Genomic DNA, 15,288 nt, shown 5'->3' with positions numbered 1-15,288 from the left:
AGTCATAATGTAATTTCACAGCTCATTATAGTCCGAGGACCATTCCCTTCAGATGGTGTCAGCGGTGGTACTAGATATTACCTGGCAGATCTGGGTCATACAGTATTTGCAAATCATTCTTAGCTCTTCCTCATCGTCTGTCCAAATGTTAAGACAATCATGGAAAGATATGTTCAAACTTCACATGTTAAAAGTTAATTCAGCAAATTCTACTGTGCTTGACAATATTTGAGTTGTCCTGGTGTGCCACCCATCTGGTGTTGAATTTGGAATAAAATAAACTCTCAGAAAAAACCTTAAATATTGTATGAAACAAGGTGTTTGGTACAGATAGTAGCTTTACTCCAGTCCTGCCTATTGAAATAGGGAGCGTTTTGTTTTTGTCTGAAAGTAAATCTGACAATTCACAATGGTAAACTAATTAATGCTTAATGCCTCACATTATTGTAATGAGGCTTAATGAAGCATTTTCCCAGAGCCATTAAGATAAAGATTGTAATGGATTCAGCACACAGGTGTGCTAACATTTATCTTCAAATCAATGGATTCCCACTGCCTGAGCTGTAATTACACTGTCAGACTCTGATAAGGGTCATGCCAAACTGGTGTTGTGTGTACTCAGCAAATGCCTGCATGGATATCTGTGTGGGTGCCTGCATACCTTTACATCCACTGCTACCTCAGCTGAACTGCCGTGCAGCAACAGGCTTGTTATAAATCATCTGATTAACCTTGGGAGACTGAGAGCAACTCTTGATTTTTGCTCAAGGTGTAATTGCTTTATAGGACTGCATAGCAACACAAAGAGGCACAGCATGTAGGTATATGTAATTTAGCGAGGTGACTGTATGTATCTAGTGGACTGTACTGTTAAACTTGTGCCTTCGCTTTTCAACGTGCCGTGCTGCAGGAGAGAAACCTGCAAATTATGTAGTAATGAAAGCCTGATTGATCTATTGATCTGGCGTATGAAGCTATTATGCACTGCTTCAACAAAACACGTGGCTGCCTTGTGTCAAGATTCTGCTAATGGGCTTCCTTGCAGAGCTCTTTAGAAAAAACACAGGTCCGAGATCAGTGTTAGGATCAAGAAAACAGAACAGACAGAGAATCCTGCACAGTTTGGCTCAATAATGACATGCACTGTTTGACAAAAGATGAAACCTCATAAACAACTTTTGCTCGGGCCAGATACACAGCAAAATATGTTGAAGATTGAGGAGGAATGTTTATGTACATTTTGTAAGCACATTAAACCATCAGAAAAGATCAGGGGATATGCTCTTTGGCCATTTGATACTGAGTCTCACCAAATATTTAAACTGGAAGCACATTACAGACTTCCTTTTAGAAATGATATGATGGGAGGTTTAAGTTTGGATTTCCAATGGGCCATTTACTTGATAACACCTAATAGAAATGCCAGACACAGAAATGTGACCACAGATTAGTTTAACTTTGAGATCATAAGGGCAGTGCCCATCTGAATGTCAAGGAAATTACACACATAATGTCAGAATGAAATAAAAATAAATAAAAATATATCAATCAGGTGGGTTTAGGTAAACGCATTAAAAAAGACACAAAAGTCCTCAGAGATTTGAATTGGACAGCTCGTTATCATTGTTGCATGCTTCCATCTGAAGACGTGAATGACTGTTTCCAATACACTGACATTAGTCATATCACAACATGGAAGCTCAACATGAGCTCATATATGTTCTGTAGTGGTGAAAAATAATGTATCCTAGTGAGCATAGAGAAGCTGTTGTGAAGTTAATCTTTTTTTATAATTATTTAGGAGATGCTACAGTTCAAATTATTCACCACTGAGACAAACCACTTTACTATAAAGCAGTTTCCCCCATTGCAATAAAGACGCTGATCCCCGGCACATCCAGCACCTGCTGCTCCCCGATACAAAACTCATGCTTCCTTTTCACTGCATTGTTGTTGTGTATCTGTGTTCTGTTCTATGTATATGTTACATGATATGTATTGTGGTCATGTCCGTATGCTATAATTGCATTTTGTAGGCATTAATGTGCTATTGTGCGTATTGCATGTGATGTAATATACAATGCTTCTCGCTGTGGCTGTGTGATATTGTTGTTGGTGCTGTGCTGCTATGTATTCTAACAAGCTGGACTGCTATTGACAAACTAAATACTGAGAATTTGCCTTTCTCCCTGAGCAATTTTAAATAAAATCACCTCAAACTGCTTTGGTCTCATGCGCGTCTTAATGGGGGTTCAAATTGAAATTAATTTGACATTTCATTTCCAATTAAATATATATTGGTTTTAGTTAGATGGACACAAATCAATTTTATTTAGGTAATGTAATTATTTAATTTTAGCTGTATTTGATAAATTGAGTTGGACAAACTCAATTAAATTACATTGCATGAATGTACTTATTTTGAGTTTGGGCAGAGTATATATTTTTATGGAAATCCTGCCCGCAATTTAATGGAGTTCATCCAATTTCTATCACTTTTTTTTTAATCACATGGTGCCTTTATTGATGAAAACGTTACAGTTCAAAATAGCATTAAATAACTTTTTCGACACATCTTAAGTCACCAACAAATTTAATGATGGAAACCCACCTAATTAAATGGCTTCAGAAAAGAAGAGATGATCTGTTAACATGTATTTGCATACAAAAAGTAGACACTGAAGGTCAGACAATTGAAGGAACTAGCAACATGGACCTCAGATATTTTGTTATGAGTTGTTTATCTCTTCTTAAGTCCATAAACATTCAGTGGGTTCAACCCCGGCACAGAAAATAATCCCCAAGTCTTCCTCGTAGTCGCATCACCACAGGCAAACTAGGAACTCATTGAAGTGCGAAGAAAAACAGAATCTGAAAAATCAAATTCCACATAGCTTTGAAGGAGCAGCAGTACCACTTCAGTGGGTCGAATTTTCAAGAGGCTTAATAAAGCAGCAGTGTTCATTCAGAAGTGAATTAGAAAGTATCAGTACATGCATCACTTAGTGATCAAAGTACTTAAATGAGTTTTAAACCATTACAGTAATTTGTTTTTGTTGGGGGGAAAACAAATTCAAACCTTCCGTGCTCCCCACTTCACTTGTACTCATTGAGGCTTAGTCAAGCATCATGGGGAAGGCAGTAATTACATGCACCCATAATGAAGGCATTGTAAAATATTCATTGAGTTCATCTTTAGAACTGCTCTGGTACTCAAGCTGCGACTCCCTCTTTTTCCACACAGGGTTAACCGGTGCAGTTTTGTCCGTTGACTGACAATGGCCACAGGTACAGCTGCCTCATGCCTGTGAGCGAGTTTTTGAGTCACAAAGCATTTCTAATTGGTCATGACAGGAGCTTCTGGTTGCCAGATTTGATCTATACAGCCCCTAGAATATTTATTGTTCAGCATCACCCCACACTGTGCCTCTAAAAAATACATTATTTGAGACCCAGTGGAGATCTCAACCTGAGGCAACTAGGACTCTAATAACAACGGCTCGACAAATGCAAATAAAAAAAACAACAAATGAAAGAACAAATACAGTAACACACAGAAAACTGTAAATGCCTTTGATCTGCTGCTTTATGTAAAGCTTAACCCTGTTCTTTTTGTCATCTTTCTGCCTTATCTTTTGAACTCAACTCCCACAGTTGGAGCTGAAAGGCATATCTAACTAATGAAGCACTTAGTGAGAGAAAAAGAAATAAAAAAATATGTTTGTTTTTTTTCCACCAGCAGATGTATCATCGAATCAATACATATAAACTCAACAATTCACAAGATGTAAACTTCAGTAAATAAAAGGCCACTGAGATGCACTTGTCTTTTTAAAGTTTATCAAAAAAACATTTAACAACTTACATTTAACAAGTGAGGTCAATGGTAGCAAAGGCTTTGTGTTTCTAGTCTGAAAGAGCTGACCTGATATATAGTTTCAGACCTGGATAGTCATGCTGAAACCAATGAGTCAAATTCATCCCTCGTTGTTTTACATTTTGCCATTTTGCATATTTATATAGAATTTGTTATTCATGGGACTTTTTCATTCTGAGACAATTTGCATAATTCATATATCATATTGAAATGTCGATCATCACTTTTTTTCTATTTTTACACGGAACACCTGAAGAAATGATTCAATCTTATTATTTATATATATACTTTTTTATCATTTTAACATCAAATTGAAATACTGTATGTCTGTTTTAATGATTTTAAAGGTCCAATACGACAGAAAATTTGAATTTTTAATTTCTTCTTGTAATGTAGAGTTAGGTGCCTTATAAATACTGTGAAGGTATTTTCTAACACTCAATTCACAGAGAAATGCACCAGCCCATTAAATTGTGACTTTAAAAAAAGCCATCAGGGCTTCGCTAGGTTCTGATATAACAACTATACTATGCTATACACTATACTATGCACATCACTTTTAAAAACTAGCTTGTAAGAACAAAATTTATTGACATTTTGAGCCCACATATTTTAGTAGTCATATTTTTTATATTGATCTGAGTCCATCTTAGAAATTCATCTAAATTTAACAGTTTATTACCTGTATTTCAAGGTCCTGTGTGAGCTGAAGCCCTCAATATTAGATATAAATGGATCTGCACAGTAATAGGGTGTACCAGTGGATATAAATAAACACATTGCACGGTGCCTTTAGTCTTTCTATCTTGTTTATCTCTGCATGTGTCATTCTCATGATGTTTAAGGTTCTGTTTATGCAAACAATGCATACACTGAAATAGCATGCACTATGTTGTTTTATTTCAAGGAGAAATTGTATTGCTGGCTGGCAGTACACTTTATTATGGCTGGTAAGCAGTGGGGTTTTCAACAGTAAGCAGTGTAAAATCTAACAGTCCCATGTGTCCGAATTATACTAAATTTTCTTCAATAATAACATCAGTGGCGAGCTAATGTCAAATCTATTATTTAAATTCTGATCGCACCCTCACTAATTCTAATATCAAGGGTTAGACCAGTTGATGCATAACAATACATTGTGACATCTGGCCTCTCTTTAATTAGTCCTCACAGACTATTACCATGTAAAAACTGAATTCTAAACATTGACGTTTGAACATGGAAATGTGACATTAGATGGCAGAAAAGGTGGCATTTGCGGCAGACTCAACCTGAATAGGAAGTTAGTTCATTAGGCAAGTCAAAGAAGGGCCCAGTGCGAGACAGCCTTTTTTGGGGAAATAAAATCAGCTTAGATAATGTAATGTCAAAGAATCCCTATCATTAGTGGAGATGTGGTGATTCCCTGTCTAGGCTTTATTTCTCACCGTGGTTTGAGTGACAGAAACCGTGTTACAATGTGACAAAAGTTGTGTTAAAGGAGGGATCTGATTTTTCTCAGTTGAAGGTGGATGAATTTTCCATGAAAGTCTTTATATGCCTGGATTTCAAGGGGCTGAAGTATAACTTTATCTTTAATTCACATGTTGGGCATTTTATCCACTTGACTCGTGACACTGAGAATGATCAAGGCAGCAACAACAACTGGGAGGCATGGACTAATTAAGATAAGTTCAAGTGTAAAACGTATAGAGTATATAGACTGAGAAAACACATTAGGAAATTCCAAATAGTTTGCCTGATGTCAGCATTTTGCTTCCTGCAGGCTCTAAAGCAGCACCATGCATACCCAAAGCAGAGACGGGGAAAAGCCTCTTTCAATTCCCATGATGCAAAGAGATGGAGCAATGGGAGTTTTTTAAGTGATGAGCTCTTGCAAATCGATGACTGGTAGAGATCACTGACAACTTCAAAGCTGTGTGGATCCAGGTCACCTGCGAGACGGTTTATGCATTAATGTGTCCTGATTAAAGAAGAACCTGCATTGATTCTGCCAGTCAGTCATTCTGCACCAGTTTTTAATTAAGGAAAAGATCTCTCAAAAACAAAAACACCCAAACAGCCAATCATCCAGCATTAACTGACTATTTCTAGCCAATGTTAAGAACTAACATAATTGGACTACACTTTGTTTTCTAAATTCACAAAGCTAAGGCACCTTGCCATGGTCCTCGGTTTCTGCATTTTGCATAGTTGATGCAAATATATTTGCCTGTTGTGATTCTGTTACTTAAGCTGTGGACCAAGAGGCATGACGGCTTTCCAACAAGCCTTTGTATTTGAACCACTGGCATTCTTTGACTGATACACAGCAGGAATGCTAAACATGGTGAAGTAGCATAAAAGTGCCATAGTGCAATTAGCATGACGCAATGCTACATCCCCTTGCTTTTTAGAGCAGTCAGTCTAGGTATGACAGGGATTTTAAGTGCAGTTGCCCCTTCTTTCTGACTCTTTCCCCAACAATCGAGTTTGTTTCAGATAAACACAACATGCCTGTGTGTTGTAGTGTATTCATGGTGGAGAACATGCTAAAATGTATGATGAACAGAGTGAGGAAATTATTGGGTTATTCGTTTTTCTTTGCAGTGTTACAGCACAATGTTTTCTCTTGGATGTCATTCTCAAAGCCAATGTTTTGATTATGCGATTGATATTGTTAAAGGACCATTACTCGCATGCCTCTAGAGTACACATTTGTCTGTTAGTGCTTTAGCAAAATGTGTTAATAATTTAGACTATAAAAATATGCAATTACAGAAGCAATATTCTAAAAGTGAAAAAATAGAGAAAACCCATAAAGATGAACTCTAATGTTTTTGTTGAATCATGAAGGCCTGTATATGGTTTTCCACAGTTAAGTTACCCATATTGTCAAAATCTATGTTTACGTTCATTGGTCACATCTTGCTCTATATCTCATCTATAGGCCAGTATCAGGGGCATTTTTTCATTTTTCATTCTGTAGGTATTCTTAATGCTATTTGAGTCAGTCATAACCAATATTCATGTTGGGTCCAATAATTTTGATTTCTTTAATTTGTATGACGTTGCCATGGATGTATGACAAGAAGGATGCTAACGGATTACTGTAAAAACCACAGCTTAATACTGAGTTACTGGTACTGATTCATATTTTATGGGAAAAAAATACTCTAGTTTTCCCTCTCATGTCCTCTGCTCTGCCTCGGCTTTGGACAGATAGCTTTAATAGTTGCTAAAGTAACTGAGGCTAATTAGCAGCCTCTTAATGAACACCACCGGCCCGGGGCCATACACAGCCTCCGAGAACGACATATGCCAGTTACAGTAACAAGGATGGAAAGAGAACGGTTGCTTTGTTTCTTAAGTGACCGCTAACTGCGTCTAATGTAGCTGCAAATAGAAAGTCAGCACTATTAGCTACTGTAAATAATGCCTGTTTTAACAGGAAACGGGTAACTATGCAGAAGCAAACAGTAGCCGTTCATGGGAACTTTAAAGTTATAGCTAACCTATATTCGAGATATATACATACGACACAGACATAAGGGTAGTATCAATCCTTCATTGAACTCTCCACAAGAAAGTAAATAAACATATTTTTACAAAATACAAAATGTCAAACTGTTCCTTTCAGTTTTTAAACTTGGAGCAATTATGAACCCTTTCTATTTTGATTCTGTTTATGTTAAATCTGTTATCACAATTTTTGCATTTAAGGTGCTTTTTTGTAATATCAACAAACACGGTGGCATTTAATCTGTTCTCACATTTTTTTGTATTGAAGGTGTTTTTTGTAATGTCAACAAACACAGTGGCATTTGATTTTTAAAGGAGCATGTACAAAGGAGAACACTGTCATCACCAAATAAGGACTAATACATTACGTCCTCTCCTTTTATTCAGATATTCAAACGGCAGATTTCCAGGCCATAGGCAGGAATAATAAGTAGGTATAAGAACATGCACAGTGATACACACAAACATGCAAATTGAAATGTACAGTAAATTGGAGCGAGCGAAAGAAGGAGAGAGAGAGAGAGTTACAGTAGAGTTGGCAGTTGTTCAGCTGGGTTGAGGACTGGGACACTGAGAACAAAGGCGGCCTCAGCACAGATTCTGCACTGGGAGTTCACACTGTAGAAGTGAAGGGACGGCTGGTGTTTCCTTTCCCTCCATTACCCAGAGGTCTTAATTAGTTTAGGTTAATCATGCACTGCAGTAATTGACTACTGTTGTTTCTCCTTTTCATCTATCATTTCACTGCCTGGAACCAACCTGTAGTGGGGCACCTCATTTTCACGTAACAGCACTGATACACCCCAATTCCCTAATATGATTGTTCTATGGCTCCCTTCCTCTCTGCTTCTCTGACTCCTTTTTCTTTCTGTCTTTAATCTCTGTTCCCAACATTTCTCTTCTCTCACACACAATCACTCGCACACATATTGTACCGACACTGCTTTGTTTCTGCAATCTCGTCACTTGTTTTCAGTTTTGAGGAGAAAAAAGATCCAAGTCCATGGCAGAAGACATGAGCTTGAGAGATCATTAATCAGGAATCAGTCCACTCTAATCATAACTCATGACTGTTGCACAGACAAATGTAATGCCTCGTACTGTGTAATGCTGGCACTTTTTTCTTTTCCTTTTTTATTTTTTTACCACTTTGATTATTTTATCATGAAAGCAAAGACATATTCATATAAAATCAGCCAAAGGACACTTGTAATCACAAGGTGCATCTGGAAAAAAACAATCAGCAATGCTAATTGCATTCTGTTTTAGATGGTGTGCTCTTGCTTGGGTTTAATTTAAAATATTTGTAAAGCTGATGATTTCAAGGTTGTAAGTAGTTGAGGTCATGGCAACTTTAGAGTATTTGACGTAAGGCTTTTGGTCTTTATATTTACAGTAACTTATAATGAATGCTAAATGTCAGTCGTGTAGCAGAAAATACTCTGGTAATTTTATTCAGTTTTAGTTAATTATAGGCTGTTATTCAAAGAAATACAGAAAAATAGACATGGAATTTATTAGGTTCTTAGGTAAACAGGAGCATCGCAATATCTAAAACAAGCACAGTAAAGCTGTGCTTTGATTTTGTAAAGCAGGGACAGTTAATTACTGGGCTGATTTACACAGCATTGTCCATCAAAGACAAATGAGAGCCAAAAGCAAACGAGCTTCATGAAAACAGGTCCATCACTGTGGAGACAAACCACCAAATGTTGTGTTATGGAACGTTCATAGAAAAACTGCATTCAATACGTCTGTCTACAGACGTTTGCAAGCATGTCTGTATTTCTTTGGACATTGTATGTTTTACTGTTTTATATGTTAATGATCATTAGTTGTCTGGGTTGGTTTACAAACCAAGTGTGAATGTCTCTTGGCAGATCATGATTATTGGTGGATTTATCTCGAAATTTGCATTTGGCTTGTGCATCTGAAAGGGATAATACAGGATTTCAGTTGGTAATTCAATTGGTATTCTGGGCTCTCCCGGTCCAGATATCCCTCTTTATGGGTCAACAGCCTTTGATGTTGATGATAATGTTAATGATGGAGGCGTTATGATATAAAATTATAAAAATGTTGATAATGCAGCATATTTTAGCTCTACAAACTATGAAGTAATTTTGATGCAGCCACATGTGTCAGTCAATTTCAAGCGCCCTCTGTAAACCAATTTTAAAGTACTACAAAGTCACTAAAAATACATTTCCCTTATTTTCACAGAATGCTTTTTTGCATGTTTAGTAAATCTCGCAGCTGTTTTGAAAACTGTACAGTGGGTTTGTATCTTCCATTCTCAACAGTCTTGATTGACATATTGACGGGCGATCACACACTAGATATGTGCACACCTGTCAAATGTAAACACTTTAGAAGCTTTAAGAAAGACATATTCTAGTGACTACCTTGCACAAACCGATTAAAAAGTGATACTGGTGTGTGATGGCAACACTGGTAAATAATGGAAAAATCCATTCTGTCATCACAAAGAAGGAATAAGGTTGAATGTTTATTGCTCTTGCCTACAGAATTCTCAAAAGAAAAAGAAAAGTGATACTCTCTTACAAGCGTCTCTAAGTATTTTCTCCCCAAGGCCTGTAAACACACTTAAAAGTGTAACATCACAGTATCTGTGATCAGCAACTACAGACCCATAACCAACCAACCTTCCCTTTTTTCCCTTTTATCCTTTATTTTATCAGGATGTCCCACTGAGATCTAAATCTCTATTACAAGTGAGATCTGGCCAAGGTATAAAATCACGACATATTAATATGCAACACATACAGTAAAACATGAAATGCAAAAATCCACTATAAAACAGAATAGCTATTCGAACACATTGGCCTCTCCAGAAAAACAACCACATGCTTCCTTTACCACATTCCTAATGATGCCCTCAGTTTACCAATGGATGAATTTGTGTGTCTAAATTTAGATTTGTTTGCTAGTTATTCCATGACCAAAGACATTGCAGTTTTCAGCAAATCTGCCAAAACCTGGGGGAACATTAAAAAGCAAACATGTGGAGAAGCGTAGCTGGTAAGCATAGGGGGAGTATGGAAATATACCCTGTATGGCTTTATAGATAAATAGATACCTGTGCTGTTGTCTGCGATTGGTCAATGATGTCCAAGCCACCAAATCACAAAGAATGCATTTGTAATGAAACATAAAGATGCCTGGTACACTGAGTCAAGGCTCAATAACATGGATGAAGCTGCATGCATATAATATCTTATTCAATATCTCATATCTATTATTTAATCAGGTACAAAATAAAAGCCAGTCTTTCCTTTGAGTTTCCTAACTAGATAAGCAACATGTACAATGTACATGTACAATCAATTGAAGCCAGTAAATAAAATCAAGTACTTACGCATTAGGACACTCTTTCAATGGATTTACCATTGAATGTGAAAATGCTAAAATCATCATGTACCATGAACTTCATTTTCTGAGCATTAAAACCAATTTGATAATCCAGCAGGGCAGTTTGCAATGACTGAAATGCTATCTGAAGCTCTGGCTCTGCCTGTTCTATAGAGGTAGTATTTGAATGAATGACAGTATCATCAGCATAAAGGTGTGTTTTTGCTTGAACGTCCTTACCCACTTTTAAAAATGGTGAAGAGAAGAGGCCCCAGAATAGAACAATGGGGGACACCTTTAGTTGAGTTCGATCTACAAAATATTTTTCAAACCATTTAAAGGGACATGGGGCAGGATTTGTGAAAAAATAAAATTTTTTTAATGCTAATGGGTGATGAAGCATTCAAAACCAAAAAGAATGAGCCCACCCATGTATCTCTCCATTGCCTTGAACAGGCTGTGTGCTGCAAAATGTACTGCAATTCGTGGTCCGAATTTCCTGCGCAGTCCTGCGGACGTGACGTCCGATGACGCTGAATGCGCGTCCTCGACGGCTTTCGACTTGGATACGTGAAGAAGACAAGCGCGGTGGACCCAAACTAGTGTTTGGGTAGTAATGGATTCTGCTACGGCCAGCAAACGACCCACCACCACACAAAGTCCACTAAAAAGTCATACTAAGAAGAAAATGAAGGTTTTATCAGCGGCATGTCGTGAGTCTAAACGAAATTACGACCAAAGCCGGGCTGGCACCCGGATACACATCGGATACACGTTCGACTCGTGGAGGCAGCTTCAACTTGTATTGGGACTGAAAACAGATGCTGACATGGCTCATTTCCTAATAACCAGGTAAGAAAACATTACAGGTCATGTTTAGAGCTTGATTTGAAAATCATATGAGATCACTGAGGACTCGGAGTGACCTAACGTGCAAAGTAGCGTTAGCTGCAAACATGTAACTTAGTCCACCGCTGTGTAACACTGAATAGTTACAGACTGCGCATTTTCCTCGGTCCTTTAGTCTGAAACCAAATAGTTAGAAATATGCCCCTTTATATATGGGACCGAAGCCCAACCTGTTATCCAGGAGGTGACGTTAGCAGCTGCATGTAGCCACAGGCTAACGGTTTGTTTGTGTATGTGTAGTAACATTAGCCTCTTACACACAGCAATCCCGTATCAGACGATATTTTTGTGCCTTTCAGACTGCATCAACCGTAACGATAAATCACTGCGCTTGTGTGTTGCTACACACAGCAAACAGGCTTCCTGGCTGCTTCATGTGTGTAGGGGAAGGCATCAGCTGCACTGCTGTGAAGAGTTCATGTGCGCTCCCGCGCCGGCTTGGCTGATGGCTGCAGTTACCCTAACGGCCGCAACGGCCGTCGTGTCACTATTGAGTCTTATTTCTTGATCCTGCTCCATGTCCCTTTAAGACCCATGGAATCAAAACCACTGAATCAAACGCCCTTGAAAGAACCAGAAATAAGGCAGCAAAATTCTGTTTTCTGTCCAAAGCAAAGATGAAATCATTTGTCACACACTGGTACTTGCCATTTCTTAAACCAATGAAAGAGTTGAAAGTCATGGAACAGCCAGCAATAATTTAACCTCATATGGTCTCATTGACAATATGTATTTTAAACATTATTGAGTATTGAGCCTACCCTCACTGATGTCCTGGATGATTTTCATCTTGACAACTGATTCAGGCAAAGTATCAGTTCTAGTCCTAGATCTCAGTGGTGCCTTGACATGCTATTAACACCATTTACAACTACTTATAGACAGACAATAAATGTTTTTGGACCTTTTAACAGTCCTAAAGGGCTTCAAGTCCAATAGTAATATGAATGATATTGAGACAAGATCATTTGTCTCACTGGGCAACTAGTCATACAAGTGAACCAACATGAGTTCCATAAGGCTCAGTCCTGGGGTCCTTTAGTATAACGTTACTGCTCTAGGTCTGATAATACAAAAATACTGAACATCATTCATATTTATCCAGATGACACACAGACACATATATATCTAGCCCTGTTACCAAGCAACCATAACTGATTATAACCCCCTTGAGGTTAATAAAGACAAAACTTTTCATTTGTGCAAAATTAAAAAGGCTCAGACTCAACAAACTCATTTAAAGCCTGTCTAAAAACTAATGGTGTCATTTACTCAGATTAAAATTCTATCACCGCATCAAGCTAGTGACAAAGTTTGCTTTAAGTCTTATCTAGAATCAGAGAAGTCATGTCCTGGAAAGACAAAACAATTGATTTTGTTTTAATTAAATTTTCTTAGGTCTGCTTTTGCAAGGAAAAGAAAATGAAAGAAAACGAGCTAAACAAATTGTGCCAATTCTCATGTCTCAGCAGTGACTTTCAGCTTGTCATGGAAAAAGACTATCTATGGTCTATAAATTGCTCCATGGTTGGGGAAAAAAATGTTATCTCCATTTTAATATTTTAATCCTGAAACCATTATACACCATGCACTTACTGTATATCCTGAACTTCATTGGATTTATTTCTGTTTGTACGATATGTTTTCCTTTAAATCTGCCCATTGGTCTATTTAATAGTGTCTGTATTTGTGCTTACTGTCTTTCATATTATACATCAAGAAACTTCCTCACCTTTGCCAGATATATAAAAAAACCAAAAAACAAATATACACATACAAAAAAAACAACAATGTTGCATGGACATATAAACAGGGAAAGAGTTACAGTACAGTAATTGTTTAATTAGTCTGAGCTGTGTGGGACACTAAGAACATAGACAGTCTCAGCATAAACTCTTTACATTGTAAAGCAATTTGTCTATTTTTGTTCCCTTTCACTTCATTACCCAGAGGTCTTGGATGGATTAATTAATTCTTTACCTCACAAAAGTGTGACTTGATTCACCAATTCGTGTGAGCATACCGAAGTCAGAATCTGGCAACCCTGTTGGGAGGCACAGGGGAGAGATAATGGTTACTGTCTGTGCACAGCATATGCTAGAACATAAGTGTCTCTGTCAGTGCTTCATGCAGTTTTTGTCTAGGCTGAAGGGCATACATGCAGACGTCATGTTCGCCAAATCTGTTTTTGAAGGAAAACATTTTGAGGTTATTTTGACTTTCTTCAGGAGGATCAAAAACAGAACACACGTTCAGTGTCATTAGAGAGGAGCCAAGTGCAATTGCGGATAAAGTAAATGTTTACTAAGAGACTTAATAATTGTTGGCAGGTTATCTTAGTGTCTGTAAGTTAACAGAAAAAAATAAACAGCTCTTTACAGGCCCACTTTGTCCATCTGCTCTTGGTACCTGCACTCTTATCACCAGCCTGCTGCTTTTCTTTTGGCATTCTCGAGGAAGAAGAAATTATCACAGAAAACTCTGCACATCCTGCGCTCACCTAGAGCTGATATAAAATAAATAAAGGCATTTCACACCAACTGTGCAAAGCAAATGTGTTTGTTTTTTTCTGTCACATTTTAATGGTCTCTGTCCCTCAAGGGGGCGTCCTGCTGTGCGAACCTGTTTCCTGATTGAGGCGTAGCTTGTTGGGTTTTCATATTTCAATTCAATAGTGCCCTCAAATTGTTCATGTCTAATTTTGGTGTGCCACTTTCTGTGTTTATTCAGGGCTAACAGCTCGTCTTGGATTGGATGACAAGCCGAAGAGACAGGCTGACACTGGGCTGTCAGGGTGATGCCAAGCCATCTGCTCCTCTGGAGCTTCCAAGCGGGTGGGAGGTGGGCAGGAGTGGAGAAGAAAAAAAGAACAAGAAACCCTAACACTAACCCTGGACACTGTCTTTTGCTTCACCTTTAAATCCCAGGAAGTTAAAATCAATTGACAAAACATAAAAATATCTCAGAAAATATGAGAGGTGAGGTTCATAATTTTCAGTGGGAGGCTGCTTGCACTTGCAAAAACAGAGATTTTGTTACTCATGGAACCCTGAAGAGACTCCCAGATGGCAGCACCTCAGCAGTACTGAGTCATCTAGTGTAGAGTGTCTAAAGGTCATTTTACAAGAACTAGAGGAACACATTAAGAGAGAGAAGTGTAACATTAAGCAATAGTAGTAATACCAGTAGCAGCAGTATGCAGAATGCGAGAGGTTATTTTTAACATATATGTGCTTCCTTAAAGGCTCTAAGCACAATGTCTTGATGTGAGTTAGTAAAGCATGGACAGAGTGCTTAAACAGGATTCAACTAAAGCACGTTCAGTTTAAAGTGACCACACCAAAATATAACATCGCTCACCGGAATGATTGCTATGAATAGGTTAGATGAGACAACAAACACAAGCAGTCAGACGATCATACTAACGTCATACCAACATCAGTTTTGCAAGTGCAGTGCTGCGTAGTCAAGCTAGCAAAAATAAATATGCAACATCCAGTTAGACTTTCAAATTAGAACTTGCTGACAAACATTTCACATATTATTATCATCATTATTATTATTATTATTATTATTATTATTATTATTATTATTATTATTATTATTATTATTCACACTGCTAAAGGGGC

The sequence above is a fragment of the Pagrus major genome, chromosome 2, assembly GCF_040436345.1.
Source record: "Pagrus major chromosome 2, Pma_NU_1.0".
Taxonomy (NCBI): domain Eukaryota; kingdom Metazoa; phylum Chordata; class Actinopteri; order Spariformes; family Sparidae; genus Pagrus; species Pagrus major.
The sequence above is the reverse complement of the archived record's forward strand: the minus strand, read 5'-3'. Positions refer to the sequence as shown.